Genomic DNA, 21,083 nt, shown 5'->3' with positions numbered 1-21,083 from the left:
GCCGTGCAATGGGTCCGTTAGCGCACCCATTGACAGCAATGTAAATTTCGCCTGCAGCGCATCGCTAGCGCGTGCCTTTTTCGGCTCACGCTAGCGATGTGCCGTTCTTCTGTGGTGCGCCTCGGACGCTGCTTGCAGTGTCTGCGGCGTGCCCGAGGTCCGTTCCCCGCTCTCGCAGATCGGGGATCTGCGAGAGCGGGGACGTTAACACGACCCCTAACGCGGCCCCTAAATAAACATTGCGTTAGCGCAATCCGCTAGCGCTAGCGCTAAACGGATTGCCCTAATGCAATGTGAACCTAGCCTAAGCCTTTCTAGCGGTGGTGATCACACAACTCAACCAGGTAAGCCCCACTGCCCACATTCTATTAATTAATTTTATCTGCATAAGAACTTATTGGGTTTATGGTCCTTCCAGCTCCATATTTCATCAGAAAATGATTGTCACGCATGCAGTGTTCGCATTGACCTTTAAGCTCCAAAATGGCTACCAAGAACAGGCTTGGAGCAAGCTACTCTGCTGTGTGTAGGAAGCCTTTGCAGGTGTTTTTTGTTAATTATTCCAATCTACTGAGATAATGAGTTTTGGGTTTTCATTGGCTGTAAGCCATAATCATCAACATTAACAGAAATAAACACATGAAATAGATCGCTCTGTGTGTAATGACTCTATATAATATGAGTTTCACTTTTATTTTTGAAGAACTAAAATAAATTAACTTTTTGATATATATTTACAGCTCTAGGCAAAAAATAAGAGACCACCACATCCAATCCCTGCCATGGGCAGCCCAATCTCCAGACCTGAACCCCATTGAAAACCTCTGGAATGTAATCAAGAGGATGATGGATAGTCACAAGCCATCAAACAAAGAAGAACTGCTTACATTTTTGTACCAGGAACACTGTGAAAGACTGGTGGAGAGCATGCCAAGACGTATGAAAGCTGTGATTAAAAATCATGGTTATTCCACAAAATATTGATTTCTGAACTCTTCCTGAGTTAAAACATTAGTATTGTTGTTTCGAAATGATTATGAACTTGTTTTCTTTGCATTATTTGAGGTCTGAAAGCACTGGGTATTATCTTTAATTTTGACTATTTTACTTTATTACAATACAATTTATTACAATTTACATTTTACTCGAGAACATACCTATAAAGAGAAAAATCAGAGAAACTGAACATTTTGCAGTGGTCTCTTAATTTTTGCCAGAGCTGTATATATATATATATATATATATATATATATATATATATATATATATATATATATATATATATATATATTTAGTTCCGCTTTTGATGACTTGATGACAGCGAGACAAAATCTGTCAAATTTGCAGCTTTTCATATATCCGGCATATATGAGTCGTGTTAATTTATGTAAGTCTTAGGTATTACCATACTATTAGATCTTTTGATAAAACGCGTTCTATCAGAATAGAGAAGGTGTTACATTCTAACCCCAGACATTTCTATGATTATTGAAGATTGAAGTGGATTAAAAGAAAAACCTCTCCCTTTGCCTTTTTTACATCTCGTAGATGTAAGTTGGACATGATTCACCTCCAGAGAAGTTCAGACCTTAATATTTTATTGATGATTTAAATCACACAAAAAAAAAAAAAAAACACTGAGAGAAGGTTTTCTCTCCTGCAAACATTTTAGTTAATATAATATGATTATGGTGTTACTTATTAATGAGACATTTTTTAGAATTCCCATCTGTATTCGTTAAGATTGTCACAGCGTATTTTCTTAGCTGGCTCTATGCGCTTCTGTTTTCGGAGGCATGATTGGAAACTTCTCAGCTCTAATGTAAAATCTCAGGGCTGCGCAGTGTTTGAGGGGCTAAATACCTTTTCCTTCTTGCTGTGATATGTCATTGCAGCTACTTGCACCACCCACCAGGGGGAGCCCACTGCGTTCAGATCTCTGAGTCTTCAGCACATTGTACATCCATATGCACTTAGCTCCCCCTAGTGGTCGCCGCATGCAACAGATTTTCCTTATAAATGTACACTGTAAAAATGAATCAACAGCTAATTATTGTCTAAACAATTTTGGAGTGAACTGAACGTCATCCAGATTTTTGCAATTAAATGCTTCTATGTGTATATTCCTGGTTATAGAAGGATTTCTGACAAGCTATTGGCACAGTGCAGTAACAGATACATCTTTGCCAAATTCTACTTTTTCACAAAATGTTAACTTTGTCTTAAACATACATGCAAAACCACAACCACTTTTCATTCTACCAGCCCTGGGCATTTATCCACCATTAAGCTCATGTTTTAGTCTAAGATCTGACATCATCTCACTTTCATCTCCACTGCCAATCCGATGTGCTCAACCCCACTCAAAGGAATTGCTTGTAAAAGATTAATAAATCCCCCTTCCCACTGTATTGATCTTCGCCATGAAAGAAATACAGATATCGCCTTCCTCTTAACTTGAAACATCTCATAATGTGAAGCTCAGAATGAAAAGCTTAAAAAAAAAAATGGTTTTGTGATACTCTGTCGGGAGATGTTTATTCTGTATATCTGCATATGGCCACCTTGTGGCTGTGATGTGAATTGCAGCCTGGATAGGATTTTATATAGTAGATGTATTGTAAGAAATCGGAGTCCGTAAAAAAATTGGAGAGGTATCGTGAAGTCATGGAGTTTTGGACATTTCACATTGTACCTTATGCTGATTGCACGAGGAGTACTAATTAATAAAATGATGCACAGGGTGGTCTACTTGTTACAATTATTCTCCTACAGTGCTGGGGAGCAAAAACAACTAAGGACCTAATCTTCTTGGAGTTGATTGCCTCCAGGAAAGCAGCAACATCATCCGTGTGTGTCTCTCTCTCACTCTGCTCTTCACTCTCCCTTCTCCATAGACTTCAAAAGACAGCTGTAATCTGATCCCTCAGTCTGTCTGGAATTGAATGTTACTGCTGGTTCTAGAGGCTTTCCAGAGTGAGTGCTGATTTCAGGAGGCAAAGGAGCCGCTCACAAGTAGAAAAAGAAGTATATCTATCTGATAAGCTGTTAGGGCTAGCGGAACGCACCGAGTAAATATAGAGGTTTTATTATAATAGATGCGTTCGCAGCCCGGGGTCCACCGTGCAGGAGAACCTGCTGCTAGCAAACGGTGGAACTATATGGCGGTATGAGCTAACCCTGTTACTTCACAGAGTAGCCGAAACTCAAAGCACTGCGCCCTGTTAGACCTCACAGAGGCACAGGCTAACTACTCAACTGAGAGCAGTCAGTGGTCATGCATGCACACAAAACTCCTCGCCGGAGGTGCCAGCATTCTAGGGGCTTATTTCAGCCTGGTCCCTGAATACATTCACACAAAATCTCCTCGCCGGAGGTGCCAGCATTCTAGGGGCTTATTTCAGCCGGGTCCCTGAACACAAACTCACATGACCACACTGGCACAAAGCACATAACATAGAATAATACTAGCGCATGGCCGTGCGGCCATGCAAGCCTTAAATAGTTGCAGCACGTACAGGACCTTCCCAGAAGGACCAATGAGAGGCTGCCACAGAGCGTGAGCACCTACAGGACCCTTCCTGAAGGACCAATGGCCTTAGCTGCAGTATCTGATCATGTGACCCTCGATTTCCACTGAGAGATCTTACTCTGGGCATGCTCAGAACGAGAAAAGCAGGACTTAGTCCCAGAAGCGTCTGCTCGCCACTGCCCAGCAACTGACTTCCATGGCAGAAGCAGGAAAAGCAGCAGTAACTCTTTGTACAGAGTCAGACTGAGCGAGACACTGGGACTGATGTCTCCGCTGAGCAGGGTCCACTGTGGCAGAAGAAGAATGGGAGACCGCAGCGGAGATGGCCTGAGGTTTCCCCTGTGCAGAGGCGGGAACTCGACCCCTAACATAAGCTTTATCATATCTGCTTGCACCAGTTCTTTATATAAAATTTGATTAAATGATAGTGGCCATTTAAATCAATACCAAAATAGGCAATAATATTGCTACATCAGACTAAGTGGTAGTGTACAAGAAATGTCTTGCAATTTCCCCAAGGACTCACTTGGCGCTGACTAGAGATGATCGGAACAAAATGTGAATTTGCCTTTTGTCCCAGGAAATCCGATTCGCAGAGAAGTTATTCTCCTTGGATTTATTGTCCTTATAAACCACAGAGATAATAAACACAGTAAGTAAAAAATATTAGAAAAGGTCCTTCCAACTCTCCTGACTGCTCACCTCTCGAGCCTCATCTGATCCTTGCCGTCACTCATCCGATCCTCATAGCATCTGGTGTCCACTGCAATGAGCATGTATATCCCTCCTAGGCTAGGCTAGGCCAGGACTTCCGACTCTGATGTGGCCTAGTAGGGTTCTGCGCATGCATTCTAAAGATCCCGATGTCATGCCATGCGAAGTGACCTTACACATGCATGGGCAGGACCATCCCAGGACTCATCAGAGCTTGATCACACTCGCGGTGAATAGAAGATGCATCGAGGGCTGGACAGGTGACGTTGAGGAGCGGATGGGCTAAAGAGATTACCGTTACCATGAATATAAGGATTTTTTTATTTGTTAAAGGGGCTGTCCAGTCAAAACTGATAAGTCTGCAGTCACGATATGTCAGGACTCGAACCAAGCAGCTCCTGTGCACCAGGTGGCAGCTCTTCCCTCTGAGCTATTCAGCTCGCTGGACAGTTCTGTGCTAACCCAAATACTTGTACCTGTGTTGTTTCTGATTGTCTTCACCCTGAGTTCCTGATTGTTTCCACCCTGATTGAACACCCTATTTAAACCTGGTATAGCACTCCTTTCCTTGCGAGATTATTGTGCTACCAGCCTCTAGTCCAGCTTCCTTTCACCTGCTCCTTCATTCTAAGATTACATTGCTGCTCCTGTGTACCGACTTCTTGGCCATCCTGACTACGCCACATGCCGGTCATGCCCCTAGTGGTTGCAATACCACTACTCCAACCCAGGTCAGTCCATAATATGATGTGTAACTGCAGACTTATGAATCTGCATGGATTCACCGGTTTCAGACCCAGGACCTGAGGGTGTGTATGAGCTATACATACCCTCGACCAGCGGGCGTGGCCTCGCTTCATACACTTGTATGGCGCCAAGGCCACACCACATCTAGAGATGTGACTAGAGATGTGACCAGCGAGTGGGCAATTCCGACTAGAGGGAGTGGTTTAGATCCATACAAGTGTATGGTGAAAAAGGGCCGCACCCACTAGGCAATGTATGTATAACTTATACATACCCTCCGATCTTGAACAGCGCACAGTGCTTGACTGGGGGAGATTCATAAGTCTACAGTCACACAGGTTGGCTGCAAACTTATCGGTTTTGACTGGACAACCCATTTAACATTTTCATAGCCCGGTACGAACCCCAAACTTTTAAGTTCAGTTTCGCTCATCTCTAACTGATTTGCCGTTCCTCTTTTAATCAGTGGATATTTCTAACATATAAAAAAATAATTAAACTTTCCAAAGTAGTAAACCCCTTTATAGATAATAAAGAAGGTTTAGTTGCATGTAAGAACATGACTTGTAAAATCGTAAAAATTTTGTCAAACGATAAAATCAAGTCTGCTCCATTTTTAGGATTACATGACCCATGGAAAGACAGAGAACGGACATGCTGTCGACTGACTTATAGATAATTAATTCCTCCCAGATTTTCAGAAAGTAGCCTCTACGGACCACTTAAATAATGGTGTCTCTTCCCCTCAGGTGTGGATATCATATTATCTGACACCCAGCTGAGACAACCAGTTGCAAAACAGCAGGGAGAGGAGTCGAGTTAACATTTGAACAATAGACAATTTTGCCAAATGACACAGCAGAGCCGCCTAGTAGCAGGTGTAGCCTCTTTAGTCTCTGCAAATTCCCTTCTTTTTGTCCCAAATCACCCCATTGGCTTTAACAGTCAATTGCACTTGAAATTTTATTACAAATTTTCATTGCTTGGGTTGGTTTTTGGCTTTGGTTATGTTTTTGTATATTAGTTTTTGCCTGATTTTCTGGCAAGACCGAATGTTTTGTCTGGAATATCCAAAGATATGATTGGGAAATTAAAAAAAAAACTCTATTGAGCAACAAAGTGGAATTTCTTCAAAATCCCCAAATTCTGCTTTTATAAAATATATCCATTTGGCATTTTTGCGTTTAAATTTTATCATAAATTGCTGTTTAATTCAGGTGAGGTTTTAGCTATGTGTTTTTTACTTCACTTTTTCTTACAAAATGTGGCAAAGTCTATTGTTTTGTCTGGAATATGCAAATGTAGGAGCGTTATAGGAAAAAAATAAATCTTGTCAAAGCAACAAAAGAGAGATTTCTTCTAAATTCAAAAAATCTGGTTAATGGCGTTTTATAAAGTCAATTGCAGCTTCAATTTTATTAAATTGTTGTTTCTTTGCAGTAGTTTTTCATTAATTTTTTCATAAATTCTTGGCAAAGTCTGTTGTTGCTTCTGGAAAATAGGAAAACCATGACTGACATGGGGGTAACCCCCCCCCCCCAAATGGCAAAAAGGGGCTTCTTATAAACCCCCAAATTTGTCTTACAAAACTTTTCCATTAACTTTTGTTAGTTAATTACACTTAAAATTGGATTATAAACTTTTAATTAAAATGGCTGTTTTTCTTTTTCTGATTTTTTTAAAATTCTTAACAAAGTCTTTTGTTCTGTCACAAAAATTAGAAAACAAATATACATGCACAAAACCCTACAAAGCGGCAATAAGGGACTTCTTCTTAAAGGGACTTTTTAAAAAATGTTCTTTATGAAGCTAAGCACTTATGGGCAGACAGTTGCTTGCTATCTGCATGGGCAGCCCTGCAACAATGTCGCCCCAGCTCAGAGAGGACTCAAACCACTCCTGCCTGCGATTTTCTGGCCTCTTTTTATGTTACTTCAACAGAGCAGTTCCTTCTCTTCTGCTCTGCTCTGTAGATGGGGCCTGACTGCCTACGTCATGTTGATTGACCTCCAACTCCCCGTTGCATTAGCATTAGCCTAAGCCAGCTGTCAATCAACATGACATCGGCAGTGACATCTTGGTGACAGAGCATAGTGGAAGAGAAGGATCTGCTCTGTTGAAGTGACTTAGCAGGAGACAGGAGAATCTCCGGCAGGAGCGGTCTGTGACCACTCTGTGCAAGGAGAGATCTTCGCAAGTTAGCCCAGGCAGATAACAGATACCTGACGATAAGTGTTTAGCCCTGCCAGGAAAATAAAAAAAGAGTCCCATATAACCCCTTTAAGAAAGCAAATTCCTCTTTTCAAAACATTTCTCATTGGTTTTAGCATGCACAACTGCAAATTTTCATTGCTTGTTGTTGGCTTTAGCTGTGTTTTTTTCATGAATTTTTGCTAAAAATCCTGAAAAACTCTATTGTTCTTTCTGGAAAATGAGAAAACATGAGTAGTATAGGGACAAAACCCTTCAAACTTCAAAAAAAGGGACTTCTTCAATACCCAAAAATTCTTCTGTTCCAAAAAAATAGTTTTTTACAGTCAAGTAGATTTTTTGAAAACTTTCATTACTTGGTTTGTTCTTGTCATTGGCTTATGTTTTCCATTAATTTTTACCAAAATTTTTGACGAGGTCTACAGTTCTATCTGGGAAATGTGAAGACCAGACTGTTCTAAGGACAGAACATTAAGGAGCTTCTTTTTCCAAAAAATAGATTTCTTTGTTCCTGAAAATTAATTTTGACTTTTGTTTTGTAGCTTTAGATTTAAGACGCGTCGCACCTGTTCTTGGAGAAATACTGATCTCCGAGCAATTAATAAAGCCTTCATAGAAACGAAAAAAAAAATGTGTTGTTAGCTGCATCGATCGCTTTGTTTGCACATTCGAACATAAGGGAAACTGGACGAAACGGTCCCGGGGAGAGATTAATTCTGCTCGAAAAACAGTTTGTTTTCTCAAATTATTCCAATTACTATTATGTCCATGTTTGTATTATATGGCTGCCAAGGGCTTAATAACAAACTCTGCAGCCGGTAAATACATGCAAATTTTTGAGCTGCCACCACGAGCGCTACTCGTGCAGAAAAGAACGTCACAAAGTGATAAGAATACTTGATTGACTTCATGAAAAGAGCTTTCTGAAGAATGCCTTAGCTACTTTCCTATGATGGATGTCGACACTTTACCAGGCAGGCCTCATTTAAAGGCAGCGCGTGAAAACTGGAGGCCACGGACTGAATTCTGATGAAGTCCCTAGCCTTTTATTACGGGCAACATTCATTAGATGAAACCGAAAATGCAAAAGGGATGATACGGAAAGCGCCCACTAATCTTCTTAGCTTTGAAACTAACTAAAATTGTCCTTTGAGAGGAAGAACTCCATTGTTTTAGATTTATCTGAAGAAACGTACAAATTAAAGCTTAAGATTCCTTTCGGGTTCCTGAATGTAGAACGGTGGAAACATATAAGATAACAGCAAACGAGAAGCTGTGGGCTTATTCTTAGCGCAGTAACCAGCGTAGATCAGTCAGTTTAGGACAAGCATTAAGTGCAATTTGTCATATAACATTTAATCAATACTTTGCTTTTTGGGTCAATACAACGTGTTTCGGGGCATGATCGTTGCCTTTTTTTACGCTGTATAATAAAAAGTCATAATGTGACATACTGATCAGCAATATTGTATTCTTTAATGTTACTTTTCTCTTGTTTGCAACAAAATGCAACTCACTTCATCACCACAAGGTGGCCTCATACTGTCACTTGTAGCATAAACATCTCCATGCAGAGTATCACAAAATATTTTTTTCTTTTTTAAAGCTGGTTCTCTCATGTCAATCATGTTTTGAAGAACTATGAGGCAGAGCATGGGATTCAAGAGTCGGCACAACAGGGATGCCTAGTCTCACTAGAGCTGGATACATCCGTGCTGGAGGAGTTACTGCTGGTGGCACAGTGCAGGAGACATAATATAGTAGCGCTTATAGAAGGGGGTGAGGAATGACTGTTGCATCCCTACCATATGTCATCCATCTTTTACATATGTTTTGTCAGGTGAAGTGTAAACTATGTTTTCTGGTTTTTGGTATATATTGTGCAGTTATGTAATATAATGTGAATTGCCATGTATTGTGATATGGTAGTGCATAAGTGCATAAGTAATGTAAAAGTGCTGCATAATGTGCAGTGCTGAATAAGTACAGGGTAAGACATAGAGTAGGATTTAGGAAATAAGATGGTAACTGTAGTTAGATGATGAAAACAGGATAAGGTTTTAATGTTTGGGACTAGCCCATACTGGGGGGAAGAGGGCCAGTAAAAGGAGACTGCTTCTTGTTTGAAGGGAGTTTTGTTCATTAGTGGGTGAGATAAAGACAAGTCCAAGGTGCAATTGGGCTGATAGAAAAAGATAGTACATTTTGTTCTAGGGGGTACGAGGCCTTACAAAAATTCCCTCCTGACATTACTGCAACGTCTGGAGCTCAAGGCTTGATTCAGATGCGATGGCAAGCATCTTAACCCCTTCAATACAGAGGAAGACGGACGTGGAACCGGGTGTTTGGGAAGTAGGGGACCTTGGGCATATGCGGAACTGGACTGGGAATCCTTGGGACTGATAGGATCAGTGAACATAGGGATAGTCCAGATACAGTGGAAAAAATGCTGGAAATGTACTGCACTTTGGAAACATGAGACATAGTGTGTTGTGGCTAAAACTGCGTGTTACAATGTGATACACGTGAACTTTCTTGTGCTGGAACAAACTGGGTGTTCTCTGATTCATGTGCGGCGGCTCCTGAAATTGACGTTTTGGAGACAGCTGAGGCCTGCGACCTACAAGTTAGTGTCACGTACCCTACACGCAGCAGCACATTTGAACTGGGTCACGATTTTCCTGTAAAGAGCCAGGGTGATATGGAGCAGCAGCTAGCCCATGACTATCACCATACGGGACCTTACTCTTATGCAGGACACACAGCAAGATCTTCCTGGTCACTGAGAGGAGGATACATGCACCACTGAATACCTTGCAGGGGAGCAATAACTCTCCTAAGGTGCCTCCCATTCCACTGCCAAAGTTTGTGCTTCCCCGAACGTAGTAACAGAGTACAGAAAAGCCGAACAACAAGTGTGAAGTGTGAAGATCCAAGGTTGTGGGTTGCAATAACCACAAATGCAGGTTAACAATGTAACTATTTTGTATTCCTTTTGTCCGTGGTCTTACAATAACTATGCGTAGATGGCCATTGTCCCAGTACACGAGATCCCAACCCAGTGCTGGTAGTTGCACTGCTCCCATACCTGTCGATACTCACTATCTCCAAACTTTTGGTTGGCCCACAGCTTTTGAATATCCCACCAGTAGAGTCTGTAGTCATAGTTCACGCTCCTCCAAACAACAGATACCGCTACCATAGCACATGTATCCAGCTCCAACCAGCAGCAAAAGTCATTAGAATGGTTCCACAAAAATGCAGATGACAAATAACATGACCATAGCATCTGTATCAAGCTCCAGCTAGAAAAAACAGTCCTTAGGATAATTCCTCAATTCCTGATGACAGATAACTAGTGTTGAGCAATACCTTCCGATACTCAAAGGTATCGGTATCGGATGGTATCGGCCGATATCCAAATAATATCGGATATCGCCGATACCGATACCCGATACCAATGCAAGTCAATGGGACACAAGTATCGGAAGGTATCCTGGATGGTTCCCAGGGTCTGAAGGAGAGGAAACTCTCCTTCAGGCCCTGGGATCCATATTCATGTAAATTAAAGAATTAAAATAAAAAATATGGATATACTCACCCCTCCGGCGGCCCCTGGACCTTACCGATGTAACCGGCAGCCTCCGTTCCTAAGAATGAGCAGGGAAGGACCTTCGATGACGTTGCGGCTTGTGATTGGTCGCGTGACCGCTCATGTGACCGCTCATGCGACCAATCACAAGCCGCGACATCATTGCAGGTCCTAAACTCACTGCATTCTTACATCAGTAAGGTCCAGGGGCCGCCGGACGGGTGAGTATATCCATATTTTTTATTTTTATTCTTTATTTTTTACATGAATATGGATCCCAGGGCCTGAAGGAGAGTCTCCTCTCCTCCAGACCCTGGGAACCATACACTGGGAACTTCCGATTCTGATTTCCGATATCACAAAATCGGAATTCCGATACAGCAAATATCGGCCGATACCCGATACTTGCGGTATCGGAATGCTCAACGCTACAGATAACGCGACCGTAGCACATGTATCAAGCTCCAGCCAGCAACTGATCTCCAATCTCCATAGGACATCCATTCATGGGCACCAGAACCTCAGCAACAGATCCTTGCCCCTCAACGTCACTGCACAAACTCATTCACCAAACATGTAGAGTATTGTTCTCTTTATCCTGGGATCAGCCCCCTGTATGGGCAGAAGTGTTCAGACCCTCCACCTTAAAACATTTGCTGAAGAACGTTCAGCCTGCCTGCAGGGTTGTATATTAGGGATACCCACTGCAGAAGATACACATGCCACCATCGGATGCAGGAAAGAAATGCTAATGTAGGCCTTATATATACATAAGATCCAGCCCTCACGTCTTCTTCTGCTTACTGTTACTGAATGGAAACATTGATTTGTGAGGCTCAACACTTTGCAGGAGAGATTTGTGTATTGTAAACTGACAAGAAAGCAAATCTCTAATAAATATAACAATAAAATTGACGCACCGGTGATCTGTGCTTTGAAAAAAGTCCGTGGCCAACTCCTCAAAGCAAGTAACCTATTTTACTTAATTGGTGCAGAAATGGTGCAAAAAATCTGCAGCATCAAGGAATAAGCAGTGGCTTGAAGGCCACAAAGATGCAAGTTTTTTTTACACGACTGAAGTCAATAAATAAAGTGATTTGCAATGATAAATACCTTTCAATATTTTATAAATTAGCAGAAAAAATGTGAAAGTTTAGTTGCTCTTTAAGAAAGATGCTTTTAGTATGTCCACATGGGTCAAAAATGTTGAGGCTATTACTTTAGGATTTGTGCACGTAAAATCCACAATGGATTAAAATAACAAATTAATTTATGCACATTTTTCTGCAAATTTTAAATCAATATTTTAATTTTGTATTCAGCTTCCACCAGAAAATCTGCAAAAGCAAATTTACACTAAAAAAATTTGCACAATTTAACTTGGATTTGACTTGCAGATTTTCTTGTTTGCAGGTGAAATAATCCACAGTAAACGCGAACTGTGAGGATTTAGGGATGAAATGTGTCCTTGTTTAGTTTCCATGTTGTTGTTGTCATTTATGATCCTGGTAAAATTAACAGGGGGAATTGAACCCTCTGAGGATCCCTGGTTTTCACACTTGACCACCCCCAGAGGTTTTGCAATGTATATTGGGTCTTGACTCTTTACTATAGCTCCTGGAAACAGATAAAAGATGGCCTGGCCAAATAAAGGATTCATAGACTGTAAAACAAAGGGAGTGAATAGATATCAGTCATGGAATGTAAGTAGTAAGAGAAAGCTGTCTACCTCTATGCCTTGGAGGTATTGTGCTGCCCTGCCACTAGCGTCTTGTCTGCATGTGTTTTTAGTGTCGCCAGGAGGGGTCAAACAGACTGGTGTTTTTGCCAGTCAACAGGAAGTGCTGACAGGCTCACTCTGATAAAAATAAACTAAGCTTGGCATAGCCCCAACTTTTCCATACCACTAGATGATAGCAGCAAGTAAAATATTTTCAATCTTCAATATTTGAATGAGGCCTGCCAGATGTTATCTTCAAGGGTCTATGGATGACCCTTGTTAGAATTTTTTCCTGCCTTTGCACTTTGAGCAAAGCCTTTCAAGATATTTTAATGAGGCCCTACAGTTGTTGCCTTCAAGGGTCTATGGATGACTGTATTACCCTCCTTATCATTTTTTTTCATGGCTTTGCACTGTATGCAGAGCCTTTATGAGTGTAGAAGTGCCACAACTATACTTTCTTACTTTTTTATGAGGCACTCCAGTTTATGACTTCAAAAGTGTTTGGATGATTCGGCTTGGGATTTTTGGCAAGCTTTGCACAAAGTGCACAGCTTTTATGAGAGTAGGAGTACCACAACTACACTTTATTCACAATATGTGAATGAGGTATTACAGTTGGTGCCTTTAAAGGTGTATGGATGACCCTGCTTGTAATATTTGACAGGCTTTGCACTGAGTGTATAGCCTTTAGCCTAGGAATACCACCTCAAGACAATTTGAACAGAATGTGTATGAGGCCCTCCTTTATGTATAATACAGAGTGTATCTTACTGCCTCTTACATCATATTTGTTGGCAGTTTTTGCTTCCTTCATAAATGACACTGACATTTCAATGTTTTAATAAAAATGTAAATTTTGGTTTACTTTAATTATTATTTTTTTTAAATCCTTTTTAAATTTTGCCTTATATGCAAGTCATTATAGAGAAAAGAATGTCTCTTAACATTTTTTCCTGTAAACTCCAATTTCTCGTCGATTTTGAATGTTTTATTGCCAGTCCTTAAAGTGGAGTAAAAAAGGGAGAAAAAATATCACTAAAACGTTAAATCGCTTGGTCAGGGTGGGATTATTGATTATAAGTTCTGTGCAGCTCCTTTAATGTTACATACATGTAAGTGATGTCATCAGCTCCTATTACAAGACTTCTTTTTCTATGGTGATAGGAAATGTCACTGGCACAATTCATTTGCTCCCTAAATTGACAACAGGGGACATGAAATGCGTTAGCTTAAAGGGGGGTCTGAACAACAGCAGTGAGGAATTACCAAACCAAAGCAAGGTCATATAGCTTGTTTTCGACATCTCCAGCAGAGTGCTCCAATGTGACACCCGTAGAAGACAAAAAAATCTGTAGAATAAACATTGACACTTGCACGTTGCATACAGCGAGTGCCCGGTCTTGTCTGTCTGCCCGGGTTTGTCATTGCTGGTTAAAATAACAAGCCTCAGAATACAAAAGCAAACATTGCAATACATTGCCCAGACGAAGAGCGTAAAGCGGCCCTAAAATCCACTGTAAATGAGGAGAGCTGTTCTCGATATAGCGCAGATTGTGAATAAACAAGAGATGGAAAATGCCAGGATTAGCAGAAGGTATTACTGAGAGTGCAGCCGGCTGCGTTATATCGATGATTTCCTCACTTTCATCTGAATGAGAATGTATGATACACGGCAGCACGGGGAAGATACAAGTGTTCATCATCCAAAATTATAGATCTGTGATGTTTTTCCTTTATCAGCTTCCTGTTAACATAAACAAATTACATTGTATCTGCAATATCCCATAATATTGACATTCCTGTAAGTGATCGGACGGCTGTATGTGCAAGAAGCTTCTCTTAGTGTTTACAGCTGTGCAGTCAATAAACTAGATGTATGGTTGGCCTCTTATGTGTAGTTCTTGCTTGACTTGCCAGCCAGAGGCAGAACAGTGGCTAGGAGGGTATTTCCCAGTCAAGTACCCAACGTGCCTGATGACAGGGGAACATCATCAAGATGATTTCTTTAGGACGGGTTATTGAAATGCAGAGCTAGGTCAGAAAAAGTCATCTCTGTCCCACTTGTGAGAAAATATGCGACTTCGGTTCAGGACAAACTTGTTGACTGTCACAATAGAACATCAGAATAGCGAGTTCAGCTCTGGAGTATAATACAGGATGTAACTCAGGATCAGTAATGTAATGTATGTACACAGTGACTGCACCAGCAGAATAGCGAGTTCAGCTCTGGAGTATAATACAGGATGTAACTCAGGATCAGTAATGTAATGTATGTACACAGTGACTGCACCAGCAGAATAGTGAGTGCAGCTCTGGAGTATAATACAGGAGGTAACTCAGGATCAGTAATGTAATGTATGTACACAGTGACTGCACCAGCAGAATAGTGAGTGCAGCTCTGGGGTATAATACAGGTTGTAACTCAGGATCAGCAATGTAATGTATGTACACAGTGATTGCACCAGCAGAATAGTGAGTGCAGCTCTGGAGTATAATGCAGGATGTAACTCAGTATCAGTATTGTAATGTATGTACACAGTGATTGCACCAGCAGAATAGTGAGTGCAGCTCTGGGGTATAATACAGGATGTAACTCAGGATCAGTAATGTAATGTATGTACACAGTGATTGCACCAGCAGAATAGTGAGTGCAGCTCTGGAGTATAATGCAGGATGTAACTCAGTATCAGTATTGTAATGTATGTACACAGTGATTGCACCAGCAGAATAGTGAGTGCAGCTCTGGGGTATAATACAGGATGTAACTCAGGATCAGTAATGTAATGTATGTACACAGTGACTGCACCAGCAGAATAGTGAGTGCAGCTCTGGAGTATAATATAGGAGGTTACTCAGGATCAGTACAGGATAAGTAATGCAATGTATGTACACAGTGACTGCACCAGCAGATTAGTGAGTGCAGCTCTGGAGTATAATACAGGATGTAACTCAGGATCAGTAATGTAATGTATGTACACAGTGTTTCCACAAGCAGAATAGTGAGTGTAGCTCTGGAGTATAATACAGGATGTAGCTCAGGATCAGTACAGGATCAGAAATGTAATGTATGTACACAGTGACTGCACCAGCAGAATAGTGAGTACAGCTCTGGGTTATAATACAGGATGTAACTCAGGATCAGTAATGTAATGTATGTACACAGTGACTGCACCAGCAGAATAGTGAGTGCAGCTCTGGAGTATAATACAGGATGTAACTCAGGATCAGTACAGGATCAGTAATGTAATGTATAGTGTTGAGCGATACCTTCCGATATCCAGAAGTATTGGTATCGGATTGGCCGATATCCAAAAAATATCAGATATCGCCGATACCGATACCCGATACCAATGCAAGTCAATGGGACACAAATATCGGAATGTAAATAAGCCCTGTCTGTCCTTGTCCTTCCTGTTCCAGAGGGGGGAAGAGTGTGGGCGGTGCGTGGGTGGACACTGTACGTGTCTGTGTGTGTGGGCGGGGTCTGTGCGTGCCTGCCGAGGATCTGTACGGGCCTCTCGGAGGTCTGTGTGGGCTGCCGGGGCTCTGTGCGGGCTGCCAGGGCTCTGTGTGTGCCTGCCGGGGCTCTGTGCATGCCTGCTGGGGCTCTGTGCGGGCTGCCGGGGCTCTGTGCGGGCTGCCGGGGCTCTGTGTGGGCCACTGGGGCTCTGTGCGGGCTGCCTGGGCTCTGTGCGTGACTGCCGGGGCTCTGTGCGGGCTGCCGGGGGCTCTGTGCGGGCTGCCGGGGCTCTGTGCATGCCTGCTGGGGCTCTGTGCGGGCTGCTGGGGATCTGTGCATGCCTGCTGGGGCTCTGTGCGTGCCTGTCAGGATCTGTATTGTATAAATAATGAGGCTACACACAACTAACACTGTGTTTCATTCATTCACAGAGTTGCTGAAAAACTCAGAGGTTGGACCTCCACTAATCATAAAATAAGGGGCTAATCACATAATTTGCTATCATATTACAAGATGAGAAAAACCCATTAAAGGGATTGTACAATACTTGGACAACTCCTTCTGAAACCCTATGTTTCCCCCATGTGAGGCAGTGGAGGGAATAATATACGAGGGCCAGTATGTGTCCCCAGGAGGCGCATAGAGACGTACGGTACTAACCCGCTGGAGTGCACTGTGATTACAGCCTCGCCTGTAGTTACAATGTAGAATAAAAGAGAGTTCAGATTTGGTCAAACTGTTTGACTACATCATATTTTAATAAAACCCGACATGGGCTTCTATTTTTGGACAGATCTGTGGGAGTGGTAGTGGGGTTAATCTCCCCCTCCACTCTGGGTCTTGGAGTCCTCAAAACCCCTTTAAACTTCCAGTTAAGGTTTGGGTGTGTCAGTGTGTTGTTTGCAAGCATCTGAGCAGGGAGCTCTGCACAGGGCAGGTCTGTGTGAAGACTGAACACAGGCCAGAGAAGGCAAAGCCATTGATGCACCCACTAGTGATATGGTGGTGCAGTCGCCCACGGCAACTGGTTTGATATGGACTGTTGTGAGTGACCTGGCTGTGAACCAGAGGATAACGTTTGCCTTTATTTTGTGAGTTTTGAATATAAAGATGTTTAAGTTGTACTTTCTTGGGTCACTGCCTCACTGCCGCATGGACACAAAAGCCGCTGCCTTACACCCATTAAAATAACACTTATCTTCACCCTCGACGCCGGCACCATTCCAGCTGTGTCAGCATTGGCTCTCCCAGTGATCACATGACATTGTTATGGCCCTACAGCCAATCAATGGTGTCTATCTCTCTGCTTTGGATCAAATCAATGTATCCGGAGAAAGTAAGAGAGCTGCCTTCTCACTACCCCTAGATGTCAATTTCATCCATAGGTGAGGACATTAAAGCCACCACTCATTGACCTCAGGGATTGAGTGACATAATAAAGTCACGTGAACCCCTGGAGAGCCAGTGCCGATACCTCTGGAAAGATGCCGTCTGTTGTGATTCGGTTCGTGGGCTCCCCCGGTGGTCTCTTGTGGTACTGGTGTCCTGTAAGCTTTGCCTTCAGTTCACCTGTTCCTATCAGGATGTGGGAGTATCCTATTTAACCTTGCTCCTCAGTCATTCTAATGCTGGCCATCAATGTATCCAGAGTGATTCTGTTGCATGTTCCTGCTCCCAGTTTTCTGCTCAGCTAAGTTGGACACTTTAGTCCTTAAGTCTATTTTTGTATGTTTTGTCCAGTTTGCACTTATGTGAATCTCTGCAGCTGGAAGCTCTTGTTGGGCTGAAATTACCACTCCAGTGGCATGAGTTGTCACATGAGTTAAGGTAATTTCAGGATGGTGTTTTGAAGGGTTTTGCAGCTGACCGCGAAGTCCTCTGTTGTATCTTTCTGCTATTTAGTTAGCGGGCCTCTCTGTGCTAAATCTGCTTTCATACTACGTGTGTCTTTTCATCTGCTCTCACCGTTATTATATGTGGGGGGCTGCTATCTCCTGTGGGGACATTCTCTGGAGGCAAGCCAGGACTGTGTTTTCTTCTATCAGGGGTAGTTAGTTCTCCGGCTGGCGCGCGGCATCTAGAGACAACGCAGGAATGCCCCCTGGCTACTTCTAGTGTGGTGTGTAGGTTTAGCATCGCGGTCAGCTCTAGTTTCCATCACCCGAGAGCTTGTCCGTTTATTCTATGCTTCTGATGTTTCCTTGCCATTGGAAACCATAACAGTATGGCCAGCCGATGATGTTTAATCTATAGGCTGAAGCAGGAGAGAAAAGGAACTGTGTGAAACCTTTTTTTTTTTTTTTTTCCTTCCTCTGAAGTTGCACTCCAGCTCTAATTGCAGTCTCCTGTTTTCCTCTCCTCTTAACCCCTGAATGGCTCAGACTTTATCTGTTGAAATATGGATCCCCAGAGTCTGGCTACCAATTTGAATAATCTTGTCTCTAAAGTTCAGAATATACAAGATTTTTTGTTACATGCTCCTCGGTCTGAACCTAAAATTCCTATACCGGAGTTTTTTTCTGGAGATCGATCTTGTTTTCTAAATTTTAAATACAATTGTAAATTGTTTCTTTCGCTGAGATCTCATTCTGCTGGAGATCCTGCCCAGCAAGTAAAAATTGTTATTTCTTTACTGCGGGGTGACCCCCAAAATTGGGCATTTTCATTGGCACCAGGGGATCCTGCGTTGCTCAATGTGGATGCGTTTTTTCTGGCTTTGGGGTTGCTTTATGAGGAACCAAATTTGGAGATTCAGGCTGAGAAAGCCCTAATAGCCCTCTCTCAGGGGCAAGAGGAAGCCGAAATATATTGCCAAAAATTTCGAAAATGGTCTGTGCTTACTCAGTGGAATGAGTGCGCTCTGGCGGCAATTTTCAGAGAAGGTCTCTCTGATGCTGTAAAAGACGTCATGGTGGGGTTTCCTGCGCCTACTGGTCTGAATGAGTCCATGACAATGGCAATTCAGATTGATCGGCGTTTACGGGAATGCAAACCTGTGCACCAGTTGGCGGTGTCTTCTGAAGAGGCACCACAGAGTATGCAATGTGATAGCTTTCTGTCCAGAAGCAAACGACAGATTTATAGGCGCAAAAATCATTTGTGCTTCTATTGTGGAAATTCTACTCATGTTATATCAGCATGCTCTAAACGAACAAAGAAAGTTGATAAATCCTCTGCTATTGGCACTTTGCAGTCCAAGTTTATTTTGTCTGTAACTCTAATTTGTTCGTTATCTTCTATTGTTGCGGATGCGTATGTGGATTCTGGCGCCGCTTTGAGTCTTATGGATTGGTCCTTTGCCAGGCGCTGTGGGTTTGATCTAGAGCCTCTGGAAGTTCCTATACCTTTAAAGGGTATTGATTCTACACCATTGGCTAGTAATAAACCACAATACTGGACACAAGTGACTATGCGTATGACTCCAGACCATCAAGAGGTGATTCGCTTCCTTGTACTGTATAATCTACATGATGTGTTGGTGCTGGGATTGCCATGGTTGCAAACTCATAACCCAGTCCTTGACTGGAAAACAATGTCTGTACTAAGCTGGGGATGTCAGGGAAATCATGGGGACACATCTTTGGTCTCCATTGCTTCATCTATTCCCTCTGAAATTCCTGAGTTTTTGTCTGATTATCGTGAGGTTTTTGAGGAATCTTCTCTAAATTCTCTTCCTCCTCACAGAGATTGCGATTGCGCCATAGATTTGATCCCTGGCAGTAAATTTCCTAAGGGTCGTCTATTCAATCTGTCTGTACCTGAACATGCTGCCATGCGAGAGTATATTAGGGAGTCCTTGGAAAAGGGACATATTCGTCCTTCTTCGTCTCCTCTTGGAGCGGGGTTCTTTTTCGTAGCTAAAAGCGATGGTTCTTTGAGACCTTGTATTGATTATAGACTCTTGAATAAGATCACAGTCAAGTATCAGTATCCTTTGCCATTGCTGACAGATTTATTTGCTCGCATTGAGGGGGCGAAGTGGTTCTCTAAGATTGATCTTCGCGGTGCGTATAATTTGGTGCGAATTAAGCAGGGGGATGAGTGGAAAACCGCATTTAATACGCCCGAGGGCCATTTTGAGTATTTGGTGATGCCTTTTGGTCTGTCAAATGCCCCTTCGGTCTTTCAGTCTTTTATGCACAATATTTTCCGTGAATATCTGGATAAATTTATGATTGTGTATTTGGACGATATCTTGATTTTTTCGGATGACTGGGAATCTCATGTTCAACAAGTTAGGAGGGTTTTTCAGGTTTTGCGGACCAATTCTCTGTTTGTTAAAGGTTCAAAGTGTGTTTTTGGGGTTCAGAAGATTTCTTTTTTGGGGTACATTTTTTCCCCCTCTTCTATTGAGATGGATCCTGTGAAGGGTCGGGCTATTTGTGACTGGACGCAACCGACTTCTCTTAAGGGCCTTCAGAAATTTTTGGGCTTTGCTAACTTTTATCGTCGATTCATAACTGGTTTTTCTAGCGTTGTCAGGCCTTTGACTGATTTGACTAAAAAGGGTGCTGATGTTGCAGATTGAGCCTCCTGCTCCTGTGCTGGTTGAGGGTGAATTGGAGTACGTGGTGGAGAAAATCTTGGACTCCCGTGTTTCCAGACGGAGACTTCAATATCTGGTGAAATGGAAGGGCTACGGTCAAGAGGATAATTCTTGGGTTACAGCTTCTGATGTTCATGCTTCTGATTTGGTCCGTGCCTTTCATAGGGCTCATCCAGATCGCCCTGGTGGTTCTTGTGAGGGTTCGGTGCCCCCTCCTTAAGGGGGGGGTACTGTTGTGATTCGGTTCGTGGGCTCCCCCGGTGGTCTCTTGTGGTACTGGTGTCCTGTAAGCTTTGCCTTCTCAGTTCACCTGTTCCTATCAGGATGTGGGAGTATCCTATTTAACCTTGCTCCTCAGTCATTCTAATGCTGGCCATCAATGTATCCAGAGTGATTCTGTTGCATGTTCCTGCTCCCAGTTTTCTGCTCAGCTAAGTTGGACACTTTAGTCCTTAAGTCTATTTTTGTATGTTTTGTCCAGTTTGCACTTATGTGAATCTCTGCAGCTGGAAGCTCTTGTTGGGCTGAAATTACCACTCCAGTGGCATGAGTTGTCAC

The 21,083-nt window shown here is 42.5% G+C and overlaps 1 protein-coding gene across 2 annotated transcripts in view; it reads right to left on the bottom strand.

Moving 5' to 3' along the window:
- DCC (DCC netrin 1 receptor) overlaps window positions 1-21,083 on the bottom strand; it is a 1,118,040-nt gene that overhangs the window by 1,000,099 nt on the left and 96,858 nt on the right. The window lies entirely within an intron of this gene.

The sequence above is a fragment of the Ranitomeya variabilis genome, chromosome 1 (assembly GCF_051348905.1).
Source record: "Ranitomeya variabilis isolate aRanVar5 chromosome 1, aRanVar5.hap1, whole genome shotgun sequence".
NCBI classification, from domain to species: Eukaryota; Metazoa; Chordata; class Amphibia; order Anura; family Dendrobatidae; genus Ranitomeya; species Ranitomeya variabilis.
The sequence above is the reverse complement of the archived record's forward strand: the minus strand, read 5'-3'. Positions and strand labels throughout refer to the sequence as shown.